The 16,007-nt window shown below is 47.9% G+C and overlaps 1 protein-coding gene across 1 annotated transcript in view; it reads left to right on the top strand.

The window, feature by feature from the left end:
- GSE1 (Gse1 coiled-coil protein) overlaps nt 1-16,007 on the top strand; it is a 443,607-nt gene that overhangs the window by 14,989 nt on the left and 412,611 nt on the right. The gene's annotated exons all lie outside the window — the stretch shown is intronic.

Genomic DNA, 16,007 nt, shown 5'->3' with positions numbered 1-16,007 from the left:
ACAATAACCACCCTGATACCATCATGAGTACAAATAATCACGAATGCCCAAGAAAAAGATGAGTGGAGGGGCCAAAAATGTATTGGGTCTGCATTGTTGAAAGAATATCATTAGCGCTTGCTCTGACTACCATGACTTGCTTTCCTTGCTTTTAGATATTGCTTTCTTTTCTTCCAGCCTTCTCATAGTCTGGAGTTAGAGGGTGCTTCCTGAGGGCATGGAGAAAGCTGTTAAGAGGATAAAGAATCTCTTCTATCTGTCCAGATGTGATAGGTCAGCAGGAAGTCTTGTTTTCATTGTGTTGCAGCTGGGCAGGCAATGCCTGTTGATGTGCCCCAGGGTCTGGCTCAGTGGATGTCTGAGGATTAAGTGTAATCGAAATTCAATATATTCTGTAGCAAGATAAGAAGGGAGACTGAATGGAAGACCTATATATATGCACACGTATATGCTGTTTTTACACACAGAGATAGGTTTTCTAAAGTGGGTAAGCTAGTCTGTGCATGGCTGTTTGCGGAAGACAATGGGCTCTTCCAGACAACCTGTTTATTGAGCATTTATCCTGATTTGCTTGTACAGCACTTATGCAGTGGTTAGATTATGTCTGACCTTTTTATTGTTAATGGGGTGATTGTATGACAATGAGCATTCATTCTGTATCCACGCTTATTTCCTTGCAGGCTGTTTACATATCTTCCGGTTAATCATTTGTTCACCCCACTTTTCAATGTACCAGTAGTTTCCTGTCACAACCCTAAAAAGTCATTTTTTTAAAAAAAGGGGGATTTGTTGTGCTAGGGTGACAGAATGTTTTAATTCACTTCAATTCTGCAATCCTAAAGTTCTGGTGTATGTTTGAATCCCGCCTGCAAAATCCCTCCTTAGTGCTTGAAATCTACTGTGTCTTTTGGAAACGCTCTTTGCGTGGCGAGTTCCCGCCCCCCACCAGGATAAATAAAGACACAGGACACCGTATGTAAGGTTAATTGGGCGAATTAGGCCACAACTTTATTGAATTCAGGAATGAGAGGCATTGGCATAGGCATTGGTCCTAACGGCTATCCGGCTCCAGCCCATTTGCTGGAGACACGGGGAAGGGTTAACCTTATATCGGGGGAGACTCCCGCGAGGCACGTCGACTAGGAGCTCCCCCGGGTCACCGCTCTGGGGCGTGCCTTTGGCCCACACCTCCATAGGCTTCGGACAGGGCCACGCCCCCCGGGGTCCTTTAACGGACCACCCTTCGCTCGCTGGGGGGAGGTGATGGCGTTCCTCCCCCCCCACACATCGTCTTAACCCCTTCATACCAATGCCTACCGCCACACGAGCAAACGCTCGCCGCCAATCCTCTCACGCCTGAACCAATCCCTTATCCCCATAGCTATATCCTCCAGCCATATATCATTTCCTGCATCAGACAGATGCACGCCATCAAACCGGTAGAGGGCCTCACCATTGAAACGAATGCCCGGGTGTCGTATGACCTTTCCCCCCAGGGCTGCCACTCTACGCACCACCGCCCGATCCACGGCTTTCCTCGCCCTATTTATGGCCATCGGGCACCTGCAATCCCTCCAAACCCGCCTCTCCATCAAGGAGGCCCAAATGATTGTGAGGTTTGGGTAAGTGGACTTAAGCTCCTCCAGGTCACCGAATATGTGCCACTGCAAATCGACCGCCTTTCTATAGGCCAGGTCGTTTTCACCCAATTGTATCAATAAAGCATCCGGGGGGCCCTCTCTCGCGACTCTGGTCTTAAATGCGGGCAACATCTCAGCCCAACGCATTCCCCTCCGCGAGATCCAAGATATTGTGATGCCATCAGGCAAGCCCAGTCGCGGCCCAAGACCGGAATTGATGGCGCGGACCCTGGCCCAATGCACGATGCTGTGCCCGATTAACCAGACGCGCACTCCCATATTTCCTGCAAGAAATCAAAAGAATGGGCCATGGTCAGTGAACCCCCAACTGGGAAATTATAAATTCTTTCTTAGATAGCGTTTGTATGCGTCCGATTTCCAGCGGCCTAGATCCTTAATCCTCTCGGCCGTAAGGCCCAGGTGCATTGCCGTGGTGGCCGCTCCAATCCTAAAGGAGTGCGCCGCGAAATCTGCCGGTGGGAAGCCACATGCTTTAAGAGTTAAGCGCATGACCCTGGTGAACTGGTGCCGCGTCAGGGGTACACCGTCCGCATGGATCAAAAGAGGCCCCGCCATGTTAGGTCTCATAGACAAGAAGCGTCTGGTGTCCTTAACCGGACACGGGCCTAGTTCCCCTGTTGCCAGAAGCCGGACCAGAGCCCCCCTCCCGAACTGGTCTGTCTTGGAACTGCGAATCCGTACAATCAAATCTTCGCGTGAAAGTGTGATGTCACTCAACAGTAAGCCCCGGGAGGAGCCAAGCTGACCATCCTCAAAAACCACCTCACCCACACGCATCGCCCCGAAAAAGGCGATGGAGTATGCTGCTGAAAACAGGCGTGCCTCATACTTTGACCAACAGACCGTTCTCAACCTTTTATGGATTTGGAAAAGTATGTCAAAAGAAATAGGCCTCCTCAAGTCCCGGGCTGGGGGCTGCAGCCTACGCCAACCTTCTAGAGACTTTCGTATGACAAATTCAGCACATGGATCTGACGAAAATAACGCTTTGCAAAAGAAAGAAATTGCTGCGGCCTGTAGGTTGAGGGTTTTTGGGGCACGTCCCAGGCGTTTTAAGTGCACTAAATAGGACAAGACCTCAGACCTAACGGGAGGGGCGTTGCTCCTGGCGGCGCTGGATTTTGCCCGGAACTTTAAGAAATCCGACCACGCCTTCTTATAAGATCTCAACGTGGAGGGCGCCAATGAAGCTAATACTCCCTGAATCACTTCTGGTTCCCAGGACTCTGGTCCCCAAGTCTCCACAGCTGTTCCGGGAAGGGCTGAGGTAGTAACTGAGCATCCGGTGCTAACGAGCGGAAGCGGTCCATCTGAAAACGAGATAGGGCATCCGCGATATCATTGTTAACACCAGGCACAAATTTGGCGGAAAAGTGGATATTAAGTTCTAAACAGCGGAGAACAAAGGAACGCAGAAGGGCACCAACTCTTGAGGAATGCGCGGCCTGCCTAGTGAGGACTGCTACTACCGCCTGGTTGTCGGTGTGGAAGCAAACCCTATGGTTGCTGAAAACCTCTGACCATAAGTGGACTGCCACTACAATTGGGAAGAATTCTAGGAAGGTTAGATCCCTGGTAATGGGCCCTCCCCTCCATGCTTCAGGCCAACGCTGGGCACACCATTGCCCTTTAAAGTAAACGCCAAACCCGAGGGAGCCTGACGCGTCCGAATGCACTTGAAAGTCCACCTGCAGTGACAAGTTCTCTTGCCATAGGGAAATACCGTTGTAGTTCTCGAGGAACTTCAACCAAATTTGTAGATCAGATTTTACTTCCTTAGAAAGCCGAATCCTATGATGAGGGGAACGCAGGCCTGCCGACAGCTTCGCGAGGCGGCTACAGAAAGGACGGCCAGGGGAAACTACCCGGCAGGCGAAATTTAAATGACCAAGAAGTGATTGTATCTGCCTAAGTGTAACTTTTTTAAGGGGGAGGAGTTGCCGAATAAGGTCACCAAGTGCCACCAGTTTCTCTCTGGGGAGTTTTGAGGTCTGCGCTACAGTGTCCAACTCGATGCCTAAGTAGACCATGGTTGTTGCTGGGCCCTCTGTTTTGTCGTCGGCTAGGGGAACTCCTAGCTCCCCTGCTAATGATATGAAAGCTTTGAGAAGCTCTGCACACCTATGTCTGCTATCAGCTACGAGGATAAAATCATCCAAGTAGTGCGACACACCTTCCGTGCCAGTTCTAAAGCGAAGGGCCCAGTCCAGGAAGGTACTGAATGCCTCAAAGGCTGCGCAGGCCACTGAGCAACCCATGGGCATAGCTTTGTCCACAAAATAAGCCCCCTCAAATTTGAATCCGAGCCACCGGAAATCTTCCGGGTGCACTGGCAGGAGCCGAAAGGCCGACTCAATGTCACATTTTGCCAGCCAAGCGCCCCTTCCAAATTTGCGAATGACTCTGACCGCTTGGTCAAAGGTGGCGTATCTCACTGTACAAAGCTCCTGCGGTATCGCATCATTGACAGACCCTCCCTTTGGGTAGGAAAGGTTGTGAATCATGCGAAACTCGCCCGGCGCTTTCTTGGGGACTATGCCTAAAGGGGATACATGAAGGCCAATGATTGGAGGAGCTAAAAAGGGGCCGGCTACCCTACCTGCTTTGATTTCTTTGTTAATTTTCTTACGGGCAACCTCCGGCATCTCCCTGACTGACTTCTGATTAGGGGGATCGCCCGAGTTGGGTGGAAACGCAACCGGGATTCTGAAACCAGTACGAAAGCCCTCCCATAGGTACCCTGCTGCTGTCCTGTTGGGGTAGCTGTCTAAAAGGTTTTTTAACGGGGCCAGCTTGATGGGGGAATAGGCCAATGCCAAATTAAGGTTACTGCCTGTTCCCTTGAGATCCGAAAGAGGCTCCCTGGCCACCTCTGGGACCCTGATTGAAAGAGCCCCTTCCACCCCGAAAGGGCTGCCTCCCTTTAATGCAGGCAGTAGATGGGTGATTACCCGAACATCTTTCACATTCGTGACTGTACTTACAGGCCGGTCTCGCACAAACCCCTTTATTAAATTCCCAACATAGACGCTTCTGCTTGGCGACGGTCCTCCAAGATTTAGATGGATCCTGGTACTTCTTTTCCACAAAGGGGCCCACATGATCCGACCAAATATTTTGGTCCCTCAGGTCCCAGCGAGTGGAGGATAGCAAGGAAGCATTTCTACGAAAATCTTCGTCATAATTCAGGGCAGCAATATCACCGGCTAATTCCCGCGCCCTCCTCACATGGGCCAAGTATGCAATCAAATGCATCGCCCGTTTAGGATAAGCGGCGCTGACCACACCTATGAACACCTGGAACCCATTGAGCCAATTGTCGAAGGTACGCTCGACCCTTGGCGTTCTGTACCTGCGCTTCCCGTAACTGCGCCTCTTTTCACCTTTACCTGTTAGTTTTGCAGGGGGCAACAATCTGAATATGTCAATATAATCCCCATTGAGGATTTTATCTCTTTTTCTTTGGGATAAGTGGTTGCCCACAATGAAATCTGTGGACAAGTGAGTGGAGGTTTTTACATCGGGCACCAGGGAGCCATCCTTCCATTCCAGGGTCCCATTGAAGGTCTTACGATAGGAGTTGGCCCTCCGTTCATGTGCCCATGCGGGAAGACCCACGGAATCCTCCCCGTGGCCCCAATACTCCTCCCTAGGCGCATCGCTATCAGAATCGGATGAGGAAGAAGTACCTGAGTCGTCCTCGGATTCCGACCGCCTGCTCTTCTTGCTCTTCTTGGCCGTGTGCTTCCTTTTTTCTTTCCTCTTTCCCGAAGGGACCTCAGGGGGGGCCTGTCCCGGAGCGTTGTTTGCCTGTACCGCCTGCCGATCGTGCTCTTCTTCATCTGAAGTTGATTCTGACACGACCTCGACCGGCGCCGACTGCAGGGGAGGAATCTGAAAGAGACTAGGCACACCTGGGTCCTTTTTAGGGTTAGTAGCCTTGGAGCCCTGGGCGCTAGCCTTGCCCTTCCCGGCTCCCCTCTGGCCTCCCCTCGACTTGCCTGAGGGGGCCGACTTTTGAGAGCCGGTGTTTTTCTTAAGCCGACCTGCAGCCTTTTTTGCCGCAGTCAACACAGCCACTGTGGATGCAGAAGTACCGGGAAGTACTACCTCCTTGAGTTGAGAATCTTCAATGTAATCCTGGGAAAATGCTATTGGCGCAGATGGCGCTGAAGGTCCTGCTGCCGTTGTCATTGGCGACCCGATTCCCGCTGAAGGCGCTGTCGTGATTGCCGTTGGAGTTGCTGCCCCTGGCGCGGGTGCCGCTTGGCCTGCAGACCTTAGATTGTAAAACTCCTGAAAGGCAGTGAAAAACTGGGCCAAAGCCTGAGGGTTACTAGGAATAATAAATGGTTGAGACTCCCCCTGGTTCCCCCCAGGTACAACGTCATTTACCTGATTACCCTGTGCCGACATATCTTCACTCAACGCCCTGGGTTACCCAATCAGAAGCAAGAAGCTTATTAGTTATGCGTGAGCAAACAAAGAAGCAGGGGCCTGTACTATAGTTCAGTATTGGCTGCACTGGACGGACTTAGCACAAGAGAAAAACCAAATAACAGCCCAAGCGGTTGTGTTTGCTTCAAGTAAAATGGTATTAGCTCAGTACTGTCAGCGCTGGTATTGCTCTAACTGATATAAAATTAGTGGTTTCTTATTTTTATTTTATATTATTTATATTATTTTATTTAACCAATTAACCAATTAGCACTCAAGGGAGGAAGGTAGGGAAATTGAGTTATACCCTTACAGCAGTTTGCAAAGCAGATCAGGCCTAGATAACCTTAAACTTAGCTCTGAATTATTTAAATTACTACCTAAATGAGTGGAGGCACACTATTGATTTATTGCCAAATGAAGCACTTGAATTAATTACGCTTACCCAAGGCAAGCACCTTAAATAAAGTAATATCAGCAACGTGGAAGCAATCAAGGTTAGGTCAAATCCCAAGAAATAAATCCAAGTATAGAGAAGTAAAGTAAATTACCAAGGAAAATGGCTCTACTTAATATTAAAACAAATTAACCTTATTTGAAGTAAAATAAGGCCAATCACGGCAATTTAAGGCAATAACAGTAATACCAGCAAAGTTAAATGAAGTAATAAAACAGTCAAAGTGATAAGGCAGCAAAGGAGTGACGACTGAATTGCCTTATGCAGCGCCTAATCAACCGACTGAATGCAAGTTGCTGTTCTGCCAGAAATAAATTGCGCCTTAAATAAAGGAGCTGGCGGTAGGGCTACCTAAGCTCCGGGCTCTGTTGCTATGTTTATTCTAATCAAAGAGCCAAAATAAGGACCCACGGAAGGCTTAGCTCACACGCGGCTTGCCTCTCCTAAAATGGCTGCCGCCTCAAGGCCACGTGGTCAACCAAAATGGCGGCCGAAAGCTTTACCGTTGCTTAGCAACGCAGCTTAGCAACGCAGTGCGGTTCCCCAGCCGTGGCTTGCCTCTCCTAAAATGGCTGCCGCCTTAAGGCCACGTGATCAAACCCAAATGGCGGCCGAAAGCTTTCCCGTTGCCTGGCAACGCAGCACGGTCTCCTCAGCCGTGGCTTGCCTCTCCTAAAATGGCTGCCGCCTTAAGGCCACGTGATCAAACCAAAATGGCGGCCGAAAGCTTTCTCGTTGCCTGGCAACGCAGCACGGTCTCCTGGTGGTGGCCTTTAGCGGTGAAAATCAACAAGCCCCCCAAAGGCCACAGCTCTCCCCACAAAGGCAACTCAATGTGCAAATACTAGCAGAAGGCTTCTGAAAGGCACTGCAAAGCAACAAACGTAACAACGAGGAGACGCAGCAACAGGGAGACCCAACAGCGGGAGGTGCAGCAGCAGGGAGGGAAACCCAGGCGCAAACCGGGACCCCCACGCGCCCCTAGGACTGGAAGTCAAAGGCACCCGCTAACTTAAACTCTAATTAATCGACCGTACTGAATAAAGATTAAAGCTAAACCTTTAAGTGGCTCCTCTATACCCCCCCCCCTTTGCTATAGCTCCCCCTTTGCGATAGAAGCCCAAACTGGTCCCCAAGCAAGCGGGAAAGGTGTGATCCCACTCCACCCGATCTCAGTACTTTACCCCTGCCGGCTTCAGATTCGCTGCAAGTCGCCCAAGCTGTAATGCACGCGAGCTGGGCAGCACACGCTGCTGCGATGGGCTTCCGAAGACGATGAATGAGGCAGGAGACCTATGAGAATAAGCCCCCCCAATAACCCTGGCGATGTGCCGCTGGAGCGGAGCGCAGACTCCGAGCGATTTTTTTTTTTTTTCTTTCGTTCCCTTGGCTCTCCGCGGGAGCCGGAGAGAAGGAGGAAGATGCAGGAGGGAGGGTGCGCAAATAACCAGCTGGCTGGCGGCTGCCGGGGTCCCGCAGGTACCAGTGGATGCCAAGCGGTGGAAGCTCAGAATAATCCTACAGAAGAAATCGGGAAGCTGAATGAAGAGGCGCTCGCAACGCTAGATAAGCCCGGTAACCCTGTCTAAACAGCAATAAAGCGGTAGGACGTGAGCAGCCGACAATCCCTCCGGCAGGGACAGCTGGACGGAGTTCTGAGTAGCGCGATTGAAGCAACCAGGAGAAACCGCAACCGAAGCCTGTAAAATAAACTAGAGAAACCAAGTAAGTAAACCAGCACAGAAACCTGCCACAAAGTATACAAACCTCCAAAACGTGGGGGGCGAGCCGGCGAAAAGAGGGCGAGCCCCCTCCGCGCCGGCCATAAATAAGGCAAGCCACGCCCCCCCCGCCGACCAGCTGATTGGCTGGCTGGGGGGGGCGGGCCCGACGGGGATTCCCCTACTCTCGCGGGGGCTGGGGCCAGCCCCCGCTCGCGTGGGTGGGGCGTGAAGTCCGCAACCCCACCTCCTGGGGCAGGCCCGGAAGTGGCTTTATAGATTGCGAAGATAGGGATGCAACTGCAAGCTCATAGCCAGTGCACAATTCCCAAAGGAGTTTCTGCATGCCCCAGAGGCCAGCAAGCTGAGAACATAGTGTCGAGTCACACTGTTCTCTTGTGCCAAGCAAAGAGCTGGGGAATCTCTTTCTAGGCTCATAAAGCCTGGCAGTTGATGGCAAATGATAAACATTTTTACAACACTCCATCAAAACCTCAAACCAAGCAGCCTATTACAGATGGCCCAACTGCATGCAGGCTCCAAGGGTGTATAAAAACTTCATTTGTGGTGCTTGATCTATGAGGATGGTTTCATACATAAAAGTTAGTTCTTAATATTGCACTCATTGAATGATGGTTGTGAAAGTGTGAATTAGCCTTTAATAGGATCCTTCCTGCCTTTGTGGTTCTGCATCAAGAAAGGTCTGAATGTGGGATAGTGTGCCAGGTGTATGCACTCTAAGAAAATGTGGAGAAATCAAAATTATGTCCTTTCTATGCCTTTAGTTGTGCAGCCAGAAGAGGGCAGCCAAAAGCTTTATATTCAGGATAATCTTTCCAGCCCTGTGCTCTGGACTTGTTGAATAACAGCAATTCCAGGGAGGCACTGTAACTGAGAATGGTAAAATTCTCTGCAAGCATTTTGATTTCTCAGGGGATGCTTTATTACTAAGGGTGTTTGCATATGTGAACCTTGAATTGGTTGTGCTTTAAATTAAGCTCTAGTGCAGCTACAAAACTTAGAAGCTACAGTGTGGATTCAGATTGTCTTCTAAACTTACTACAGTGAGAATATTTACAGATGTCTATTTCTGCTCCTATAAAAGGGAAGTATCTTATGTAAAAACAGAGGATTTTAACACAGCCTTCCAGACCTGGTACTGTGCAGATGTTTTGGACTACAAATCCCTTCAGCCCCAGCCAGCACAACTAATGATCAGGAATGATAGGAGGTGTAGTCATACAACATCTGGAAAGCACAAGGTTGGGGATGACTGACTTAGAATATTGATCAAGTTTTTGGAGGAGACCCCCTGTAAACCCAAGAAATTGATGAATGTCAGAATCTAGCTAATATTTGAGGATAGGAAGGGAAAATGCAAACTATAGAATTGTTCCAATCAAGGAATCCCTGGGTCCCAACCTTGCCTTGAACGCAAATCATTATGAAATGATGGCCAGACATCAAAGAAGGTTCTCAGATCTGTGCAAAACAGGGATTGCCAAAGTGAATGTGGGTGTTGTTTTATAGCAGGCTTGGGTTTTTGGAGAGAGGTGTACTGGGAAGGAGGAGGACAAAGACTAGAACTCCATGAGGGGCAGGAGGTCAGAACTTTCTTAGCTACTGGCTGGTGAAGGCTGCACCAAGACACCCGAGGCCATGACTGACTGCTGCTTTGGACGCAAGCTTACTGAAGCTATGAGGTGGGGCAATGAGAGACACTCTTGAGGTATAATGTTCTGCATCCTCTCCGTTGCAGACTTCCAGGTGTAAATATGTATTAAGAAACCTTAATTCTTAAAGACACTAGCCTCCACTGTGCCTCAGTCTTCTCAATGGAAACACAATCTTGGGTAAATGCCTGAAACTCCTAGAATCCTGAAACACTGCTCATGGAGATTGGGCTGGCATGTTACAATATGTTAGCACTTCATCCCTGAATGATTGCAGGATCTGGTTTGTGGAGCTTACAGGGTGGGCCACTTGTTTTTTTGCTGTTGTTTTTGGAGCACGATGGATCCTGGCTATTAAATTAGGAGTGTGTCATAAAGAAAAATACACAGCAGTGTTTGGGATATAAAAGCAGGGCTATTTTTGAGAGATGCTTAAGAGCAGGAAACCAAAGGGCATCACAAACAAAATGCTGATCACCTGCACATGCTCCCTTACCCAAAATAAAATGTTATCTGTATAAGAAATGTATGTTGAAAAAAGAGGGAGGAGAAAACAAAGAGAGAAATTAAGAGCTTTTCCAGATTTCTTTTTGTGCTTCATGATTATTTGTTGTCAGGATGGTGTTGGGACTGTTATATGTGATCCCACATTCAATACCTCATCATGGGACTGAAACTGCCTTGGTCGCACTGGTTGATGATCTCCGGCGGGCTAGGGACAAAGGTGAGAGCTGTTTCCTAGTTCTGCTGGATCTCTCAGCGGCGTTTGATACTATCGACCATAACATGCTTCTGGACAGTCTGGAGGGGCTGGGAGCTGGGGGCACTGTCATACAGGGGTTCCGCTCCTTCCTCCTGGGCCATGTTCAGAAAGTGGTGGTGGGAGATGAGTGTTCAGACCCCTGGGCTCTCACTTGTGGGGTGCCTCAGGGTTCTGTCCTCTCCCCCATGCTTTTCAACATTTACATGCAGCCGCTGGGAGAGATCATCAGGAGGTTTGGGCTGGGTGTTCATCAGTATGCGGATGATACCCAGCTCTACCTCTCTTTTAAATCAGAACCAGTGAGGGCGGTGAAGGTCCTGTGAGAGTGTCTGGAGGCGGTTGGAGGATGGATGGCGGCTAACAGATTGAGGTTGAATCCTGACAAGACAGAAGTACTGTTTCTGGGGGACAGGAGGTGGGCAGGTGTGGAGGATTCCCTGGTCCTGAATGGGGTAACTGTGCCCTTGAAGGACCAGGTGTGCAGCCTGGCAGTCATTTTGGACTCACAGCTGTCCATGGAGGCACAGGTCAAATCTGTGTCCAGGGCAGCTGTTTACCAGCTCCATCTGGTACGTAGGCTGAGACCCTATCTGCCTGCGGACTGTCTCGCCAGAGTGGTGCATGCTCTGGTTATCTCCCGCTTGGAATACTGCAATGCACGCTACGTGGGGCTACCTTTGAAGGTGACTCGGAAACTACAACTAATCCAGAATGCGGCAGCTAGACTGGTGACTGGGGGCAGCCGCCGAGACCATATAACACCGATCTTGAAAGACCTACATTGGCTCCCAGTACGTTTCCGAGCACAATTCAAAGTGTTGGTGCTGACCTTTAAAGCCCTAAATGGCCTCGGTCCAGTATACCTGAAGGAGCGTCTCCACCCCCATCATTCTGCCCGGATGCTGAGGTCCAGCGCCGAGGGCCTTCTGGCGGTTCCCTCATTGCGAGAAGCAAAGCTACACGGAACCAGGCAGAGGGCCTTCTCGGTAGTGGCGCCCGCCCTGTGGAACGCCCTCCCATCAGATGTCAAAGCGATAAACAACTACCTGACATTCAGAAGACATCTTAAGGCAGCCCTGTTCAGGGAAGTTTTTAACATGTGATATTTTACTGTATTTTTGGTTTCTATGGAAGCCGCCCAGAGTGGCTGGGGAGGCCCAGCCAGATGGGTGGGGTATAAATAAATAATAATAATAATAATAATAATAATAATTATACAGTGGTACCTCGGGTTACATACGCTTCAGGTTACATATGCTTCAGGTTACAGACTCCGCTAACCCAGAAATAGTGCTTCAGGTTAAGAACTTTGCTTCAGGATGAGAATGTTTTTAACACTTGATTGGGAGCCGCCCAGAGTGGCTGGGGAAACTCAGCCAGATGGGCGGGGTATAAATAATAAATTATTATACTATTATATAACGGAAATTGTGCTCTGGTGGCGCGGCAGCAGCATGCGGCCCCATTAGCTAAAGTGTTGCTTCAGGTTAAGAACAGTTTCAGGTTAAGTACGGACCTCCGGAACGAATTAAGTACTTAACCCGAGGCTTTGTCAGTCATAATGTTTGCCAATTAGGTGACATGTTTTGGGTATTCAAGGGGCTTTGTGTGCATTATCTTCTTATTCCTTATATACCTTGGTATGAGCTTTCGTGTGCATGCACACTTCTTCAGATACCTTCAGATGCACACGAAAGCTCATACCAAGAACTGACTTAGTTGGTCTTTAAGGTGCTACTGGAAGGATTTTTTTTTTGTTTTGACTATGGCAGACCAACACGGCTACCTATCTGTAACTTATATACCTTGTAAGCGACTAGGCCAATATTGTCACTCCCTCTTACAGTGAACTGGGCTGATGATTAGTGTTATTTATTAAATTTATATACTGATCTTCATCCAATGATCACAGGGCAGTTTAGTGGAAGCAAAACAGGCCACAAGTATCAGCAAGTGCGAGGAACCCTGAGATTTATAGGAGTATGAAAAAAGCTTTCAGATCCAAGAAACTTGGCATGTTCAGTAAACACAGAATGTTGACTGTTGAATGGGAAAAGAAAATTGAAAATTGAAATGGGGAGTGGAATACCCTGCTTGAGCCTCTAGCTACTTAGAGGCTCATGGAGGAGGACGTGGCCAACAGGAATCCTGCTTATGTTGAGGAGACTATACTACTACATTTTGTTGTAGATCCCATTTACTAGAAAGAAAGGAAGCTGCCTTATTTGGAATCAGGCTCATAAGCCACCTAGCTCAGTGTTGTCTGACTGGCAGAGGCTCTCCATGATTCAGATAGGGAATATTCCCAGTCCTGCCTGGAGAGGACAGGGATTGCACCTGGGAATTTCCACATGCAAAGCATATGTTCTACCACTGCACAGCAGCCCTTTCACCAGTTCTCATATTGCAGAAGATTGAGAGAACAGCTACATTGGGACTTCCGGGTTGGCGCCATCACCGAATGGCGGACTCCCTCCGAGCTCCGGAGGGAGCCTGCTCGGCAGGGGCTGGGTCCTACCGCACCGGTGATGCGGGGACCCTTAAAAACCACGGCCACGGAGGCCGTGGACATGGAGACTCGGCTGGCACCGCTAGCGCCCTCCCGACTCGTGAAGGAGCCTTTTTAAAGGCTACGGATCGGGTGCCGGGGAGAAGTGTGGTGCTTTGAGTCCTCTGCTATCCCTGCCGAGCGAAGCCGCATGCCATCCGGCGGAGAGCGCTGACTTCTTCCATTGAGAATTCGGACTTTTAACAACAACCCGTGAGTAATTTGGAAACCGGGTGTAAAAGGAGAAAAAAAAGAATTTTTTTTCGGATTTGATACGAGCGGGGGGGGATCCAAAAAGGAAGTCAGTCCCCCTCCCTACTGTAAACCTTCCAAAACAAGGACTGGGAAACCAAGGTCCAAAAAGAATTGTATTGCTGATAAAAACTAAGAATTCCACGATGGGAAATTACAAGAACTGTGCTGGAGGAAGAATTGAGGGAGAGGGAAAACGCAACCCCCCCCCCGGGAACCGAGGTGATTGAGGAGAGAGCCTGGCGAAAAGCGAAGGAGATTTTGACAGCTGTCAAAGTAGCTGTCAAAGTCGGAAATTCAAAGAGGACTTTAATACGAGGACTTTGCTGGTTAAATTTTGTTACAATTAGTTACAACCCGTTAAAATTTGGATACAAAATGGCGAAAACATGGATAACAATTGGACTTTTGGACTAGAGAAAACAAAGTTACAATAATCCCCCTAGAGGAGCTTTGGGACATTACAAAGAAGGTCGTAAGTGGAAAAATACCATCGGAATTTTACAGGACTGGTTATCTTCTGGGAAAGCTGCAAAACGGAAACAATATTGTGTCTACAGGATGTTCAGCTAAAGGAGACAATAGAATTTTCTATTGAAGAAAGGAAGGGACTGAACGCAAGTTTTTGTTCCTGAATAACAATAACCCCTGCAGACTTACTAAATTTCTGAACTAGAACGTTTTAGCAGCGGAACAAGAGGAAACTGGACTACAACTTGGAAAGAACAATAGGGGGAGCGTTATTAAAGATTTGATGCTAAATGGTTTAAAAATAATTCTAAAAATAATTATAAAAAGAAAAAGCCAGCAAGGAGTTGGGGGAAAAATGTGATTTATGGACTTTAAAAATTCCAGGCAGACAACATGGATTGGTGGTCAGGGGGAAACTAAACCGGGGACGGGGGGGGGGGGAGAAATAGAATCCAAAGGCTTGTCAACTATTTTCTGAATTGGTTTTCTTTTACTTACTACACTTTCTATTTTTCATTTTCTTATATTTCTATTTTTATCACTAAAAAAAAAGGGAAATTGTGGAATGGAAAGGGGGTGGGCCCTGGGGAAAGAACTTTTGTTTTGTTAGTAAGGGTATTGATGGGGATTGTACAAAATTAAATTTAAATTCGACTAATGGTTTAAACAAATTAAGTTTTAATTAGAACTGAGAGCTTGTGGAGCCAACAATATGATAGGGGAATATGGTAGGGGTGCGGGAAAGAGGGAGTCCCGGAAAGTGGGTGTATGAAAATAAGGCTTTGAATGTACTCTAATCTTTTCTTTCTGTATTTCTGAAAATCTTAATAAATATTATTTTTTTTAAAAAAAAAAAGAGAGAGAACAGCTACATTGCCTAAGCCAAGACCCATAATGAGTTCACTGTTGAGGCAAAATTTGAATGAAAGTATTGGTGGTTTGCAACTCACCTGTTAGCTTCCATATAGTGCAATTATCTGCATTCGGACATAAACTGGCATAGAAAAGCCACTGTCCTGAGATGCCTTTGACCCACATAACCTTTGGGTCAAATCCTCCTTAGTTCAACATTTTATCCTCTTGACCAGTAACTCAGTAGCCTAAGTTGCTGCAAGCATTTCTTCTGTAAGAACTAATATTAAGGGACACAACCTGGCCTCTTGGAAGCTTATCAGCTTTAGGGTTGTGTTGCTTGACTGAGATCTTGTTATTGCCATTGACCTGTTCAGAGGGTCCCAGTGGCTGTCTGGCTGTCTCTCTCTATAGCCAGCATCTCTCCAAATTGCTGGGGAATAGGAAAGGGAGCAAACACAATCTTCCCCGCTCTTCTCTTTATCAAACCCATGTTCCCAAATGAATGAGAAACTGCCTAAAGGGCAAACCTCAGATTAGGTATTGACTATCTGCCTAAACGATGAGCCACCTGTTTGTCATATGCTGAGTTGCACTTCTGCAGTTTAGAGCTACCCCCCCCCCCACTGTATTATACAAGAGTGCATACATGCATGTCACAATACTCAAAGTAGTAAAAGAAAAAACGTTTAGAGTTTACAAAATGATTGCTCTTCAGTTATATTACAGTAATAAAATATAATCAGCATCTATTATATGTGTTTGCAATGGGAAATATACCGGTAGTTTTGCAATAACGTGAGGATGAAGGCTGAAAAAGGCTTTCCTTAGTGGTGATTTATGGATTCATGACCAGCATTATTTGTGATCACTGGGGGTCTGCAGCTTAATCCAGATAGTATTGGATGCTAACATTGCTTGGATAGCTGGCCAACCTGGAAAGGCTGAAAAAGGCTTTGCTTAGTGGCGATTTAGAGATACATGACCAGCAATATTTGTGATCATTGGGCGTCTGCAGCTTAATCCAGACAATATTGGGTGTTAACATTGCTTGGATAGATGGCCAACCTAGAAACAGGCATTCAGCCTCTTCTGGAAATGTGCACACTCCTCCTTAGAAGCAAGCTTGTAATTTGGAAAGGATCCATGATTTGGCCCTACCACTAAATAAA

Source organism: Podarcis gaigeae (assembly GCF_964106915.1).
Source record: "Podarcis gaigeae genome assembly, chromosome: 8".
NCBI classification, from domain to species: Eukaryota; Metazoa; Chordata; class Lepidosauria; order Squamata; family Lacertidae; genus Podarcis; species Podarcis gaigeae.
Note: the sequence above shows the minus strand (reverse complement) of the source record. Positions and strands in the feature narration are given on the sequence as shown.